Below are 16,422 nucleotides of genomic sequence, written 5' to 3' on the forward strand. Positions count from 1 at the left end.
GGGAGGGCTTTCCTCTTTCTGTAGCCGTTTTTAGGAAAGTCTTTCAATGTTACAATAGTTCTTCCAATATTTGTGGCTGGGTTTATGTCAAACAAAGGCCCAAAAGCAAACATATCTTTAACAGCGCCTCTATTCCTGATAATAATCCAAATTGGAGGAATAGTTTCGTCGGGTTACGTTGGGAGAATGGCGATTGGGGCACGCTCTTTCGATCTTCCTTCGGGAAGGTCAGTGATGGTAGCCTCAAATCCATTCACTTAACTCCTGAAGAAACTATCATTTATAATGGGCTCACTCAGGATGATGGCACCACCACCAGCTGGACTCTTTTAGAAGAGTTTTCCCTGATTCATGTGGGACTATCCTCTGTTTCTCAACAGGGTATTTCTCTTCCCTTCTCAATTTTTCTTTATTCCACGCATTATTAACATCACTTATTTTGTCTTTTGCTTTGTTTCAGCTGCTAAAGAGATTAACGAGGACAATGTCCCCTTGGTCGAGGAAACAGCTAGGATGAAGAAAGCTCGGTTAGCAGGCCTAGACACCCGAGGAAAGGCGACAGAGCCTATCTTCTTGAGAAAGCACAAGGAGCCTATGGGGGAGGCTTCAACTGAAGGAGCTGAGGGCCATAATGCTCCTATCACTGCTGCTGCCCCTGCTGCTGCTGCTACAGGCGCCTTTCAGCCTCTCTGGGGATTCCGCCGAGGGGATACCGTGGTTGGTTCCACGAAGCATGCTTGGGATTGGTCCTACCATAGCGTGACTCCAAAGGACTTTACTGATGTGGTGGCCACCCCTGACCTTGAGAGGATTAAGCTCATGGGAGCCCAATCTCTGGCTTCGGTATGCCTTCTCTTTTTTAAACTTATTTCTCGTTCTTGTAGCACTTTCTTGCCTTATACTTTGTTAATTATTTTGTTTCAGTCTAACGCCTACTTTCAAGGCGCTGTGAGGCAAGCCGAATCATGGAAGCGGGCTTCTGATAAGGCCGATAATGCCCTCAGGAGGCAGCAGAAGAAGTATGCTACCCTGGAGAAGAAGCTCAAGCGCAAGGAGGAAGAACTCGGAGAGTCTAACGCCGAGCTGGTGGTACTTCGGGCGGATAAGGATAAGGCTATAGACAACTATCTGGACTCGGAGGAGTTTGCCCAATCTATGAGGATTAGGGATGATTCAGTCTTTCCCGAGTTTTTTAGGACTGGTTGGGACACGGCCCTTGGGACCGTGAACGAGGCTTGTCCTGATATTAACCCGGCGGACTATATCTGTCCTGATGACGAGGCTTTGCTACAGAGGTTTCGTACCCGAGTAGTTGTCTCCGACCATGTTCCTCAGGATCCACTCCTTCCTCCTCCCGAGTCTTCTTCCAGACCTGCTGAGGACGACAGCTCTTCCTCCTCCTCCGAGACGACAGAGACATCCAGCGAGAGTGGAGAGGACGATGATATGGATGCCGAGGGTACTTCAGCTCCTTAGAGCTTTTTCAGCCCTGCGTGGCTTTTTTTATTTTCGAGACTTTATTTATCAAACTTTTGTAACATCTATCAGATCTATTTCATTTATCACCTTTTATGCTTGCATCCATGCATTTGATTTTTATTTGTTAGGCCACAAACATACTTTGAAGAACTTATGAATTTCATAAAATTGTCTGGGATTCGTCCCTTACACAAGTCTTAATAAATTTAGTAATAAAACTAAAACATATAAATCCTAAGCAAGCAAAGCTTCAAGGTGCTTTTCAACCTACTCGCCATCCCGACGAGTGAAAATCGTACTTCGACCATCTCACACGTAGTAAACCTTCAGGTTTTGTGCGTGCCAGGTTCTCGGGACTTCAAAACCATCCATAGTCTCCAGCTTGTAGGTTCCTCTACCCTGAACGCTCTTGACTCTATATGGCCCTTCCCAATTTGGGGCAAGCTTTCCTTTCTGGCCGACACCAGAAGCCTCTATTTTTCTCAAGACTAGGTCACCTTGTTTGAAAAACCTCTCTTTAACCCTTAGGTTGTAGTAGAATGAAGCCTTTTTCTGATATTCTACTATCTTTGCGTGTGCTTTATCTCGTACTTCATCGATTAGATCCAGGGCTAACTTCTGCCCTTCCTCATTTTCTTTCTCATCAAAAGCCTGAATCCTTGGAGAAGAATGTGATATCTCCACGGGAACTACCGCTTCCGCCCCATATGCCAACATGAAAGGAGTTGCATTTGTCGTGACTCTACAGGTAGTCCTATAGGCCCACAATATGGGAAGTATCTCATCCACCCAGTTATTTCTTGACTTTTCGATCCTCTTCTTTAGTCCATCCAGGATTATCCGATTTGCTACCTCTGCTTGCCCATTGGCTTGCGGGTGAGCCACAGAGGTGAACCGTAACTCAATTTCATTTTCTTCGCAATACTTCTTGAATTCTTCGTTGTTGAATTGTGTTCCATTGTCAGTGACGAGGATACGGGGAATTCCATATCGGCACATAATGTTTTCCCACAGGAATTGTGCAACCTGCTTAGTTGTGATTTTGGCCAAAGGTTTGGCTTCGATCCACTTGGTGAAATAATCAATGGCTACAATCAGAAACCTCCTTTGTGCCGTGGCCATAGGAAAAGGCCCTAGAATATCCATCCCCCACATAGCAAAGGGAATAGGTGAGTTGATAGAGGTCAGCATCTCGGGGGGTTGTCTGGCGACTGGTGCATGCTTCTGACAACGATCACACTTCTTTACATATTCTTTGGCATCAGCCATCATTTCTGGCCAATAGAAGCCTAAACGAGTTATCTTATGAGCCAAGGCCCTGCCCCCCAAGTGCTGCCCGCAAATGCCTTCATGCACTTTCTCAAGAGCCAAGCGTGCTTCATCGGGCCTGAGACACCTCAAGTAAGGAACCACGAAAGATCTTTTATATAGAATCCCATCTATCAAAGAGTACCTTAGTGCTCGAACAGTTAACTTCCGTGCCTCAATTGTATCGCTTGGCAACCAACCGGTCTGAATGTGAGCCTTGATGGGATCAATCCATGACGTCCCCAAGCCTACGGGAGCCACAAGCTTAACATCTATGCTTCGTGTCTTCAAAACACGGAAGTACACACTTCCTGAACTTTCTTCAATCTCAGATGAAGCAAACTTTGATAGCGCATCTGCTTTAGCATTTTCTTCCCTTGGAATGTGTTCAACATGGCATTCATTAAATTGGGTCATCACAGCCCTTACTAGGAGAACATACTTTGCCATCGTATCATCCCTTGCTTCAAATTCTCCCTTTACCTGGGATATGATCAACTTCGAGTCTCCACGGACCTTTAAGTTTTTGACTCTAAGTGTCCCAGCTAGACCGAGGCCAGCAATCAGGGCTTCATACTCTGCCTCATTGTTTGTGGTTGGGAAGTCTAGCTTCATGGCATACTCAATTAAGAATCCATCAGGGCTTTGCAAAACCAACCCTGCTCCACTGGAATTTGTTTTTGATGCCCCATCAAAATAGAGAACCCAATATTCTTTCTCCTTGTCCCCATTGTCGACTCCCTTGTCTTGAGGTGTGGTATCTTCCTGCCCCCCGACTTCTTGGTTGGGTATGGTACATTCCACCACGAAGTCAGCTAGTGCCTGGGCTTTTATGGCCATACGTGGCTTATACTTGAGATCGAACTCTCCCAGCTCTATTGCCCACTTAATTAGTCTCCCACTTGCCTTGGGACTGTGAATGATATTTCTCAGTGGCTGATTTGTTAGCACTTCAATTTGGTGAGCTTGAAAATAAGGACGCAGCTTTCTTGAAGCCATTACCAAGGCTAAAGCGAATTTCTCAATGGCTGAATAATTCAACTCAGCACCATGCAAAATTTTGCTGACATAGTATACGGGTTTCTGGACTTTCAGTTCCTCCTTAACCAACACCGCGCTCAAGGCGCTTTCTGAAACAGCCAAGTACAAGAATAAAACTTCACCCAGAACTGGCTTGGCCAACAACGGGGCCTGGCCCATATACTTCTTTAACTCTTCAAATGCCTTCTGATTTTCCTCACTCCATACAAAGTTTTTAATGTTCTTTAATGACTTGAAGAATGACAAGCACTTGTCTCCTGACTTGGAGATGAATCGTCCTAGCGCAGCAACCCTTCCTGTGAGTTTCTGAACATCCTTGACAGTTTTTGGGGGTTCCATGTCCAGGATTGCCTTTATTTTATCGGGGTTAGCCTCAATTCCCCTCTTTGAGACCATCAATCCCAAGAATTTTCCAGATCCTACTCCGAAAGCACACTTCGTGGGATTCAACATCATCTTGTGGTACCTCAGGACCTCAAAAGTTTCCCTCAAATGGGTTATATGATCAGTCTTTACTAGACTCTTGACTAGCATGTCATCAACATAGACTTCCATAGTCTTCCCAATAAGATCCTTAAAAATTTTATTCACCAACCTTTGATAGGTGGCTCCTGCATTCTTGAGACCAAACGCCATAACAAGATAATAATAAACACCAAAGTCAGTGATAAATGATACCTTTGGAATGTCATCCTTATGCATTTTGATCTGGTTGTATCCGCTAAACCCATCCATGAAACTCAGCATCTCATGTCCAGCGGTGGCATCAATCAAAGTATCAATTCTAGGCAGCGGAAAACAGTCTTTAGGGCATGCATCATTCAGATCGGTGAAGTCTATACACATCCTCCACTTTCCATTAGCCTTCTTCACCATTACAGGGTTTGCTAACCACTCCGGAAATTGAATCTCCTCAATGAAACCAGCCTCTAAGAGCTTTTCCACTTCCTGCTTTATAGCCTCTTGTCTTTCCGGGGCAAAATTTCTTTTCTTTTGTTTCACTGTCTTCCGGCTTGGATCCACGTTTAACTTGTGGGTAATTAACTCCGGGTCTATGCCTGGCATATCAGCTGCTGACCATGCAAACACATCACTATTTTCTTGCAAAAATTTCACTAACTTCCCTCTAAGGGGCTCCTCTAATGTAGCTCCAATGAAAGTCATCCTCTCAGGATTCTTGGGATCTAAAGGAACCGAAACCAATTCTTCTGCTGGCCTTCCTCTATTCTCATCATATTCTCGAACATCCATATCTTCAATAGGAAGAACCTGCCCCCCGACTCCATCTGCCCTCAAAGAGGCCACATAACAGCTTCTAGCCATTTTTTGATCTCCCCTCTCTTCTCCAATCCCGTTTCGGGTGGGAAACTTCATGACTGAATGGTAGGAAGAGGGGACTGCCTTGAAGGCATGTATCCCTGTTCTCCCCATGATAGCATTATAAGTTGAACTAGCCTTTACCACCACAAAATCCAGCATCTGCGTTGCTTGCCTTGGCTTCGTACCTATGGTGGTTGGCAATTTAATTATCCCTTCCACAGGACATTCTACTCCAGCAAATCCATATATCGGCATGTCGGTTGGTGTCAACTGGGAGTCGTTATACCCCATCCTTAGAAAGGTGTCGTGGAGCAAGATATCCACAGAAGCACCATTATCCACAAGGACCCTCTTAACCGGGCTATTTCCTATTATCGGCGTTATGACCAGCGGGTCGTCATGGGGAAACTTCACACCCTCTAGGTCGGAATCATCAAAAGCCAATGTTACTTCTGTCCTGGCCCTCTTCGGGGCTTCTCCAACAATATGCATAACCTCTCTAGTATATGCCTTTCTGGAATTTTTGGACAATCCAGCAGCAGTTGGACCTCCAAAGATCGTGTTTATCACAGGCCCTCGAGGTCTCGGCCCTCCATAAATGGTGTTTATAACTGGTCCTCTAGGTTGGGGATTCCTCCCCTGATCATCTTGGTCCCTCCTACGATCTTCAAAGTTCTTCCTTCCATTATTGTTTCTGTCTCCTCCATCTCCAGTATACTTGTTCAGCCTTTCTTTTCGAATCAAAAACTCAATTTCATCTTTCAACTGCCTACACTCATCGGTGTCATGGCCAACATCTTTGTGAAACCTGCAATACTTGCCTTTATCTAGCTTGGCGGGATCAGCCTTCAAGGGCTTAGGCCAGCGAATATCTCTGTCTTTCTCAATCTCCATCAAAATCTGACTTCTGGGAGCATTCAGCTTAGCGTATTCAGTGAACTTTTGCCCAGGTCCTCCCTTCTTGGGGGTTGAATCAGGGTTTTGTTCAGTTCTAGGATATTTATCCTTAGCGATATACTCCAAATCAGTTTTTCGTTTCTTGCCTCCAGTGGGCTCATTACTTACTACGGTCTTCCTCATACTTTCTTCAACCTTGATATACTTCCCTGCCCTCTCTTGGAGCTGTAACATGCTCTCAGGGGGTCGTTTGGCCAAAGACATCTTGAAAAACTCATCCCTAGTTCCTTGTTGCAGTGCTATCATGGCTACCTTATCATCAAGGTCTGGGACTTTTAAAGCCTCCTTTGTAAAACGATTTAGGTAATCTCTTAAGGATTCTTTAGCTCCCTGCACAAGACTCATAAGAGATGCTGAACTTTTCTCATGGACTCTTCCACTGATGAATTGCTTAATAAAAGTCTGACTTAATTCTCTGAATGATCCAATAGAATTTGGGGGTAGGCGACTGTACCATCTTTGAGCCATACCCGACAGGGTTTGAGGGAAGGCCCGACATTTTATAGCATCATTCACGGGTTGCAGCAGCAGTGCATTAGAGAATGTCCTAACATGATTAGCGGGGTCTCCCGTGCCATCATAGGCTTTGATAGTGGGCATCTTGAATTTCCTTGAGATATGGGCATTCATTATCTCTTCTGTGAAGGGTGGAGTTGGATCATCAGGATCTCCAAGGGGAAGGAGATTGCTTGGATCAGTTCTTGGGACAGCAGCCCTTCTTCTTACCGGACCATCCAGGTCTATGATAGGAGGAGGATTTCTCCCCCTAGGAGGTATGTGGGGTCTGGTGGCTTGGTGAGCCTCCAAATCACGCCTCAGCCTTTGGATTTCAGCCTCATGAGCCCTGATCTTTTCCTGCACTTCTTGGGGATTCGCCCCTAGGGTGCTTTGGGGGCGTTGCCTTCCATCGGCCATTGGCTCTTTTCCAGGACCCCTCCTTCTCGGGGCCACTTCATCATCCGAAGATTCGGAGTCTCTCTCAGTGTATGGACCAGAAATTTCCCGATCCTCAGGGATAGGATCCAAACCTCGTATATAGGGGGGCGACCGCCCTCGTGCTTCGCTTCGCCCAGCATATCCACTTCCTCCAACCTCAGGGTGAAGGGGCATCCCATAAGGGGGGTTAGTAGTAACAATAGTTGAATATTCATACCCGACGGGTCGAGAATTCACAGGTATATGTATTTGTTGAACTTGAGGATTCGTACCTTGAATAGTCGGAGGAGTTGTCCCTTGTAGCTGAGGATGAGTTGCCCCTGTCTGGGCTTCCCCCTGAGTAGATGCATAAGTTGAATGGGGAGGAACCTCCACGGTTGATGAAATCACCTGGGTTGTCCCTGATGGTGTTCCCTCCTCCAGAGTGCTGGTTGTTCTCCGTGTTCTCGCCATGGTTGTTGTTCCGTTTTTTCCCACAGACGGCGCCAAATGTTATGGATTAAAACTACTATATATAATTGATGTATTTAATACTAAGGAACGTGAGCTCCAAGGCTCGATTTGACTGCTCTTGTGTTTCGTGACTCAATCTGCCTTAACAAGATGCCTACGTACCTTGCTGATTGCCAAGGATCAAGTCAAAAAACGTAGTTCTGATGGGTGGGGGTGAGACCCCTTATATAGATGTTGGTGGTCCTTGAATTGGACTTGGTATAGGAGACTTGGTGAACAAGCCTTTGAATTAGGATAGACTTAGGAGTCCTAGGAAGTAGGAAGCTGATCCCTTATCCTTTTAGGTCCCCTTGAGGCTAATCTATAAGGATTTATATCCTTATCGGGACTCTTCTCAATAGCTGATTTTTCCCTTATTAATTAATTACAAAATTAATTAATAATTAGGGCTTTTGGGCCTTTTTTATTCCATCAGGCCTGATCTGGTCCATCAGGCTTAACCTTTCTGGTCTGAGTTTCATATATCTTTTTATTGGGCCTAGTAGCCCACAGCTTGTACAATTAATGCAGTATTTAATTATACAATCATAATTTATTTATCCCTATCAGTTGGATGTTCTGTAGGTAAAGCATATAGAGTCTACAATCTAAGAACCAACATTGTTGTAGATACAATACATGTTGTGTTTGATGATAAAAAGATTGAAGGACTGCAAGATGGAGATTACCATGAAAGCCTCAAATTTGACAATGTGGAGATGGTTAGTGATGACGGTGATGATGAACATGATCAAGAAACCGTATTAAATGATAATGTAGAAAAATCTACTACTAATGAAGCACAAAATTCAACGTCTGTCGAGTTGCATAATGCTTCATCCGTCGGGAGATAATCTGCTTTATCCGTCGCGAGACAACCAACCTCATCCGTCAGTACTCAAAATTCACCATCCGTCGGGTCATCAAAAGAAGCTGGAAGTCAGAATAGACCACTTATAGAAAGTTCCCCTTTCTCAAATCAAAGATCCATTAACTCATGGGGAGTTTCTAACAATAAAGACTCAATCACACATCAAGACAACAATGAGGCCTCTTCATCTAGAGCTAATCTACCTGAACAAAGGAAATGGACAAATGATCACCCCTTTGAGCTCATCATTGGTGATGTATCTTCTAGAGTTCAAACAAGAAGAGCAACTCAAGAAGAATGTCTATATAGCAGCTTTCTTTCTAAGGAAGAACCAAAGAAGGTAGAAGAAGCTTTGTTGGATCCTGATTGGATTTTAGCTATGCAGGAGGAGCTAAACCAATTTGAGAGGAATAAGGTATGGAAGCTGGTGCCCAAGCCTAAAGGAAAGAATCCAATTGACACCAAATGGGTATTCAGAAACAAGATGGATGAAAATGGCATAGTAGTCAGGAACAAAGCTAGATTGGTTGCTAAGGGCTATTATCAACAAGAAGGAATAAATTTTGATGAAACATTTGCTCCTGTTGCAAGACTTGAAGCCATCAGAATCTTCTTATCCTATGCAGCCCATGCCAATTTTAAAGTCTATCAAATGGATGTCAAAAGTGCCTTTCTGAATGGAGATTTGGAGGAGGAAGTCTATATGAGTCAGCCTCTTGGTTTTGAAGATTCAAATTTTCCAGAATATGTTTACTATCTTTTGAAAGCACTTTATGGACTGAAGCAAGCACCTAGAGCCTGATATGACACTTTGTCAAAGTTTCTTTTAGAGAATCACTTCACTAGAAGTACTGTAGACAAAACTCTTTTCTTTAGAAATGTTAATGGCTCTAGTATACTTGTTCAAATTTATGTAGATGACATTATTTTTGGCTCTACAGATGAAAAACTTTGCAAAAAGCTTGCCAAATTGATGCAAAGTAAGTATGAAATGAGTATGATGGGAGAACTAACTTACTTTCTTGGTTTGCAAGTTAAGCAAGTTAGTGACCAAGCAAGTTAGTGATGGAATATTCATTAGTCAAACTAAATACATTTATGACCTTTTAAAGAAGTTTGATCTAATGGATTGCACATCTGCAAAAACTCCCATGGCCACTGCAACTAAGCTTGAATTAAACACTATTGAAAAGTCTGTGGATATTTCAAGTTATAGGGGCATGGTTGGCTCACTTTTGTACTTAACAGCTAGTAGGCCAGATATAATGTTTGCTACATGTTTGTGTGCTAGATTTCAGGCTGATCCTAGAGAATCTCACTTAGTAGCTATTAAGAGAATTTTCAGATATCTCAAGGGAACACCAAAACTTGGCATTTTGTACCCTAGCGATTCTGGTTTTGATCTAATTGGTTATTCAGATTCAGATTATAGGTTGTAGAATTGATAGAAAAAGTACAACAGGAACCTGTCAATTTCTAGGAAATAAGCTTGTGTCCTGGTTCAGTAAAAAGCAAAATTCAGTTTCTACTTCTGCAGCTGAAGCTGAATATATTGCTGCTAGCAGTTGCTGTGCACAGATTTTGTGGATGAAAAACTAATTTGTAGACTATGGTCTGCAAGTGGAAAGAATTCCCATTTTCTGTGATAACACAAGTGCAATTGCCATCACTGAAAAACCAGTACAGCATTCAAGGACAAAGTACATAGACATCAAGTACCACTTCATAAGGGAACATGTAATGAATGGTAATGTGGAACTACATTTTGTTCCAAGTGAAAAGCAGCTTGCAGATATATTTACCAAGCCACTGGATGAATCCACCTTTTCAAGGTTGGTAAGTGAGTTAGGTATGCTAAATTACTCTTAAATCTTTTCAAATAATTTACAAGTTGTAATGCAGCCAGAAACTTAATTGATTTTTCAGTCTTGGATAAAATTTTGGCTAAGTCAAAATTTACATCTCGACGGATGATCATTATCCATCGAGTTTGATCATCCGTCGGTATACATTTTATTAATGAAATCAATTACTTTTCTGGAATATTTTATGACTCGACGGATAACTGATTTATCCTCATCCGTCGAATTGTCTGAATCTTAGTCGTTAATTCCCTGAACTTTATCCATCGAGTATACTTATAGTTTATAAGTATAACACGACGGATAATTGAAGGAATTTTTACAGTTTATTTTTAAACGGCTATTTTGGGAAATTCTTATTGGTTAATTTATTTTTATTTTATTATTTTTGACAGTTATTTTTGAGATAGTATAAAAGCTTAATTCATTTCCATTACTTTTCTTTTATCATTCTCAAATCATCTCCTGTAAATTCTCTCTTTCTCAAAAGCAATTATCATCTCTATCTCCGCAATTTCCACTCTCTAACAATGGCACCAGTCGTCAAGATCATGTCACACACTGGATTCATCTATAAGAAGAACAACTTCACGGCTCTAGTAAACAAGAGGATTTAACAGTCTGGTGACTTCCACAAAATGATGGATTTTGTGAAGAACTGCAAACTCAACTATGCCATGCTAGAATCACCCACCATCTTCTGTGAGGTTGTTGAGAAAATGTGGTCAACTGCTGTGTACAACTCAACTGATAAGACCATCACACTCACTATTAAAGGTAAAGAATTCTGTATTAACAGTGATGTTGTTAAAGCATGTTTCAAAATTCCTGATAATACTGTAACTTCACCACACACAGACACTGATATTGTTAATATGCTTAACTCCATGAACTATGCACTCTCTACTTCTAAGTTAAGTAAAATTAGGAGGTTGGGTCTTAGGAAAGAATGGAGTTATCTATGTGATGTAGTTACTAAGGTATTCTCTGGTAAAATCAGTAATTTTGATTCTGTCAATATCTCTATGCTTAACATGCTTTACATGCTAGTTACTGATAAGTACTTTAACTTTAGTGATCTTGTTTTGTTTGAGTTGGGGTTTAAGTTATGAGAGTTAAATAAGAGGGGTAAAAATGTTTACTATGCTAGATTTTTCATGATGTTAGCTAACCACCTCTCTGAGGGAATTGTGCTTGAGAACTCAACCAACAAACTAGATTGTTGGGTTCAAGAAAGAAGAATTATTGCAGATTTGAACAGGACAATCCATCACAAAGAGGTGCCACTCTTCTATTTTCCTATAATGGAAGCACCTCAGGTAAGTGAGGTAAGTTCATCTGTCTCTACTATTCCAACCTCACAAATTTCTTTGCATTCTAGTGTAGCTATGGCAACTGTGTCAATGACCCAACAGTTGCCTACCCAAGTTATCAAACCATCAAAGATTTCTAAATCCAAGTCAAAGAAATCCCCCTCTGGTATCTCTCAAAACAAAATCCACCAAATCTAAAGAGGGGAGTGTGAAGGTGGGTAAGGTAGGTGAGAAACATGCTGAACATAAAAGAAACCCTAAGGATAAGGTTGGAGAGGTGAGTATTTCCTAGCCTAGCCACACTGTAGTTTCCCAACAGACTGCAGTGCTTAATAAGGAAATTAGCTCATTTCTAGTTGCATCCTCCCAAAAGGATGTGACTATTGAACAAAGCTCTCAGCCAAGAGCATATGCCAAAAGGGTAAGGGACACAAGCTCACCCCAAACCTATACTAGAAAGAAGAAACCAAAAACCCTTGGGGATGCACAGGGTTCACACACTGGAAAACTGGTGCTAAAGACACAGTCACTGCACCTTTTCAAAGTCAATTTGATGTGGCTCCAATAAATGTGGAGTCACAGCCAAAATCTTTAGTAATAGAAGCACCCCAAACACCAAATTCTCCCACAAACTCTCTGGATGTGGATATGATCAACACATCAATTCCTGATTCCCCTTCTTTAACTCTGTTCGGGAAGCCAAAATCTAGTGCAAATGAGCATCATCTTTTGGATGATTTGTTGGCTCATTTTCCAATTCTTTCAGGAACTGTTGAGACATCTGTTCCAAAATTTTCATCAATCTGCACAGAGTCCATAATAGTTTCCATTCCAAACTCATTTATTCCTTCTCTCTCGATGGATATTGTTCATCTGTCGAGTAGTGATTGTATCCTGACGGATAAGCTTAACAACAGTTATCCGTTGGATAGTCAAACTGCTAACCCGATGGATATCCCTTATCTGTCGAGTTTCTCTGCACAGCTTCCAATTTCATCAATTATCTCAAGTGCAGAAGACTTAGTGGTAGTACAATCACTCCTAGGATTGAGGGAAGGGAGTGAACTGAGTGAGAGTCTGGGTTGCTCCCAGGAAAAAGGAGAGGAAAAGAGTGAAAATATGCAATCCAGTTCTTCAGGATTGGCAAAAGAGAGTGTGTGGAGTCCCGCCTTAGATGGTGAAGGTGAGGGTGGGGAGCCAAGGTGAGACCTTGATGCAACAAAAGAGAGAAAATGAGAGAAAAGCAGGTACCGAAGATATAAGGATGGATGTTATTGTAAGTGAGTTAATGAATGTCCAGGATGCAGACATGGAGGGACTATCTCAGCAACCTCAAGCTGTTATAGATTCCACCTCCCTTGATGCTGAGACATTTACTCACCCTGTTCCAGCATATCCACTTTTAGCTGAACAGGGCAATGACATTGTAGAAAGGATGCTTAACTTGGTGCACACCACACAGTCAATGCTAAGGGCTAAGGATGCCATCACAACTTTGCCCTCTACAGCTGGTGATGTTGATTATGAGACTGATGGTTCAGAAGATTTCTTTGGAGGTGAAGGTGGATATAGTGAAGAAGATCCATTGGACATAGGGGGAGAAGTAGGCTCTAGTTCAAGATCAGGCATGCCATCTTGGGCATTTTCAAAGCACTGTGATGAACACTACTTCAAGACAACCATGATTCAACTCATAAATCAGACAAATTCTGCTCTTCAAACCACCACAAATGCCAACACCAAAAAGCTCCTTCAAGCATATTTTGCTTCTCTACAACTACAACAAATTCAAGGTTTTCAACATGCTCGAGATTTCAACACTATCAAAGGTGATATTGATGAGATAAAAAAGGCCATTTCTGACAAGATGGACTCTAAACTTCCAGAAGCTACAATGCTTGACATCAAGAGACAACTCAGGAAAAATTCTGATCTTGCCACAAAGATAGATGCCTTAGATACAAGAATGTCAGCAATGGAAGCATCTCTTACAGCAATTCATTTACACCAAGCTCAATAGATAGACTTGCTTCAGAAACTGGTGGCTGCACAGACCTCCTCTACTCAACTTGCTGATAATAAAAAGGGGGAGAAAGAGAATTCTAGGAGTGAGGGGGAGCAAAAAGTGCTCAACATTGAAGTTAGCAAAGTAATTGTGCCTTTAATTACTTTCACCAAGCCACCAGCCAAAGATGGCATTGATCTGATAAATGAAGCAGCAGCCAATTTAAGAGCAGCTGAAAATGAGCAGTTGATTCCAATTAACTGGGAGAAAATTGATGAGGACATTCAAAAGAAGTTTGGGCTAGCAAAGAAGCCAGAAAAGTCAGCCATTCATCACTTTCAAGTCAGGCAAATCTCTGTGAATGAAATGAGCATGAACTATCTGGAAAGAGGACAACCATCTTGCATCAAATCTCCAAAGGCTGAAGTACTTTTGAAGCCAAGGGTGAATTATCCAAAAACCTCATTAAAGAACCCTTTGGACACAGTGTATGAGACACCTAAGCCTGATGAGAAGAAACTATTGTCAAGATCCATTGCCTTCTACAAGGATCCAGCTGATTCAGCTTTAAAAAGGAGAATTGCTAAAGTTTTCAGGAATGGTAAAGAAATTTGTGTGGTGGCTGGACATCCTCAATTTTCTGAAGCAAAGAGAGAAGAAAAGGCAAGATTGAAGCAAGAAAAGAAGAAAGCTGCTCTAGATGCTAAAAAGGCTAAACAAAAGAAAGAGCAAGCTGCTATCTTGGCCAAGCTACAAGCTGTGAAACCAACACAACAAATTCCTACTCAGCCATCTGAAATCACTGAATCTCAAGATCCAAAGAAGCAAGTTGAACCACAACAGAAGAAATCTCACAGATACAAGGAATTGGCCAAAAGAACCAAAAGGAAATTAAACTTTGTTGGTAAGGAATTGGAGGATCAGTTTCCCAAGGAATCCACTCCAACTACAACTCAAGCATCAAAACCCTCAGTGGTATTTGAAGATATTAAGGTGGTGGATCCTTACAGGAACATTCATGGTGAACCTATTGTGCCTAAGGATGAACCAATAGACTGGGAAAGTCTACCAATTCCTGACTTCAATTTGCCAATCCTTAACAAGCCAAAGAGAATAAAGTCAAGAGCAGTCAAGAAAGTGAAGCTGTCACCTCTCAAATCCAAATCTCTAATCAAAGCTCAATCCAAAGTCAACAAGGGAGATTACATGTACTTATGTGACATCAAGGAATTCTCTAATCTAAACCTCTATCTAGATGAACTGGAAGAAGTTAGAGGGATTGATGCTGTTAGGGCGAAAACACGCGCTAATAACACACGCAAGTATACGCGTTCGAAAGTAATATAAAATACTTTCTAGTTCGTTCCCACAGAGACTCAGACTAATTATGTTCAATTAAACTCACTCACCAATGTATGATTACTTCCCAATGTTAAGGCAATAAGACTTAGATTTGATTAACTAATTATTAACTACAATTAACTACTACAATTAAACACTTAATTAACACTTGAATTAACAATATTAAAACACTCATGAGATCACAACTTCATTACTACTTCCTTCAATAGTCATTGTCATTACCCTTAGCATGCAACAATGATGATATTAATCGAATAACACGAAACTGATAAAAGCCAACTTTCATTGTACTAATACCATTTTACCAAACATCCACAATTAAGATAGAAGTTGAATAGGCATCAATTATGTTGAGTCCCTATATGTCTATAGAATTTGACAACATAACGATTTAAGCACAAGTTATTCCTTTTGATTACACAGGGTGAATAAAACGGTTAGAGTTACCCACTAATCATGCAACATCGTACATGAACCTATGCTAGCATGGCAAGTTCTAAATCTCAAGATCCACCGTCACTTCACAAGAGATTAACACCCTATCTTATATGTTCGCGACGCACATAAGACGAATACGCACAACCAATACTAGATATCATACAATCGTCACACACTAAGATATTAAACAATTAACTAAAGAATTCCATAGTAAATCCGTTACGACCCCATGATCACGATTAGCCCATGATAGCACTCATCGTCATCATGGGTTCATATGAAAACATGATAAATAAACACAAGAGAATAATAACTAAAACTACTTATATTAAACCAGAGTACGTCACAAGAGTAAATAGGTTCAAAGAAAGAAAACGAGCATCCAACGTTACAACGAAATAAAGAATCACAAGAAAATATGCTTCCTCTTTGTTGCGATGTGCTAAAACGGTCTTCTTCCTTATCTCCTTCGCTCTTCGATTAATACAACAATCCAACCTTTGTGAAACGTCTCTAAAATCTACTTATATTGGAGTCCCATAAAACCCAGATAACTCAGGAGTTCGAAGCCAAACAGAAATAGGAGTCTAAAATAATTAATATGAAATTACGACCCTGCGCGGCCGCTCAGCATTCCTGAGCGGGCGCTCAGACCCCTTCTGGAAAATACTCTGTTTTTGCTCCGTTTTTTCGCTGCAATCTGCTCCTATCTTCCCACTTGCAATGCTAAACACATACCAAGGCTTATTATTGATGAATTCTCTCCCAAAATGCAATTAATACCCTGAAATGCACAAACAATAGAAAAACGCATCAAATACACAAAATACTTGATTTCGAGACACCAATTCAAGCTATTATAAGACGTTCTAAGTGGTATAAAATGCCACTTATCACACCCCCAAACTTAAATCGATGCTTAGAATTTTATAATAGGTTCTTAGTGATAAAAGGCATGAAAAGAAAAAAATGGAGTGAAAAATGGAATTCATTGCTAATTGTGGCTAGGCGTCAAATGGCTAGTAGCCGGCTCGTATG

Source organism: Apium graveolens, chromosome 10, assembly GCF_009905375.1.
Source record: "Apium graveolens cultivar Ventura chromosome 10, ASM990537v1, whole genome shotgun sequence".
Taxonomy (NCBI): domain Eukaryota; kingdom Viridiplantae; phylum Streptophyta; class Magnoliopsida; order Apiales; family Apiaceae; genus Apium; species Apium graveolens.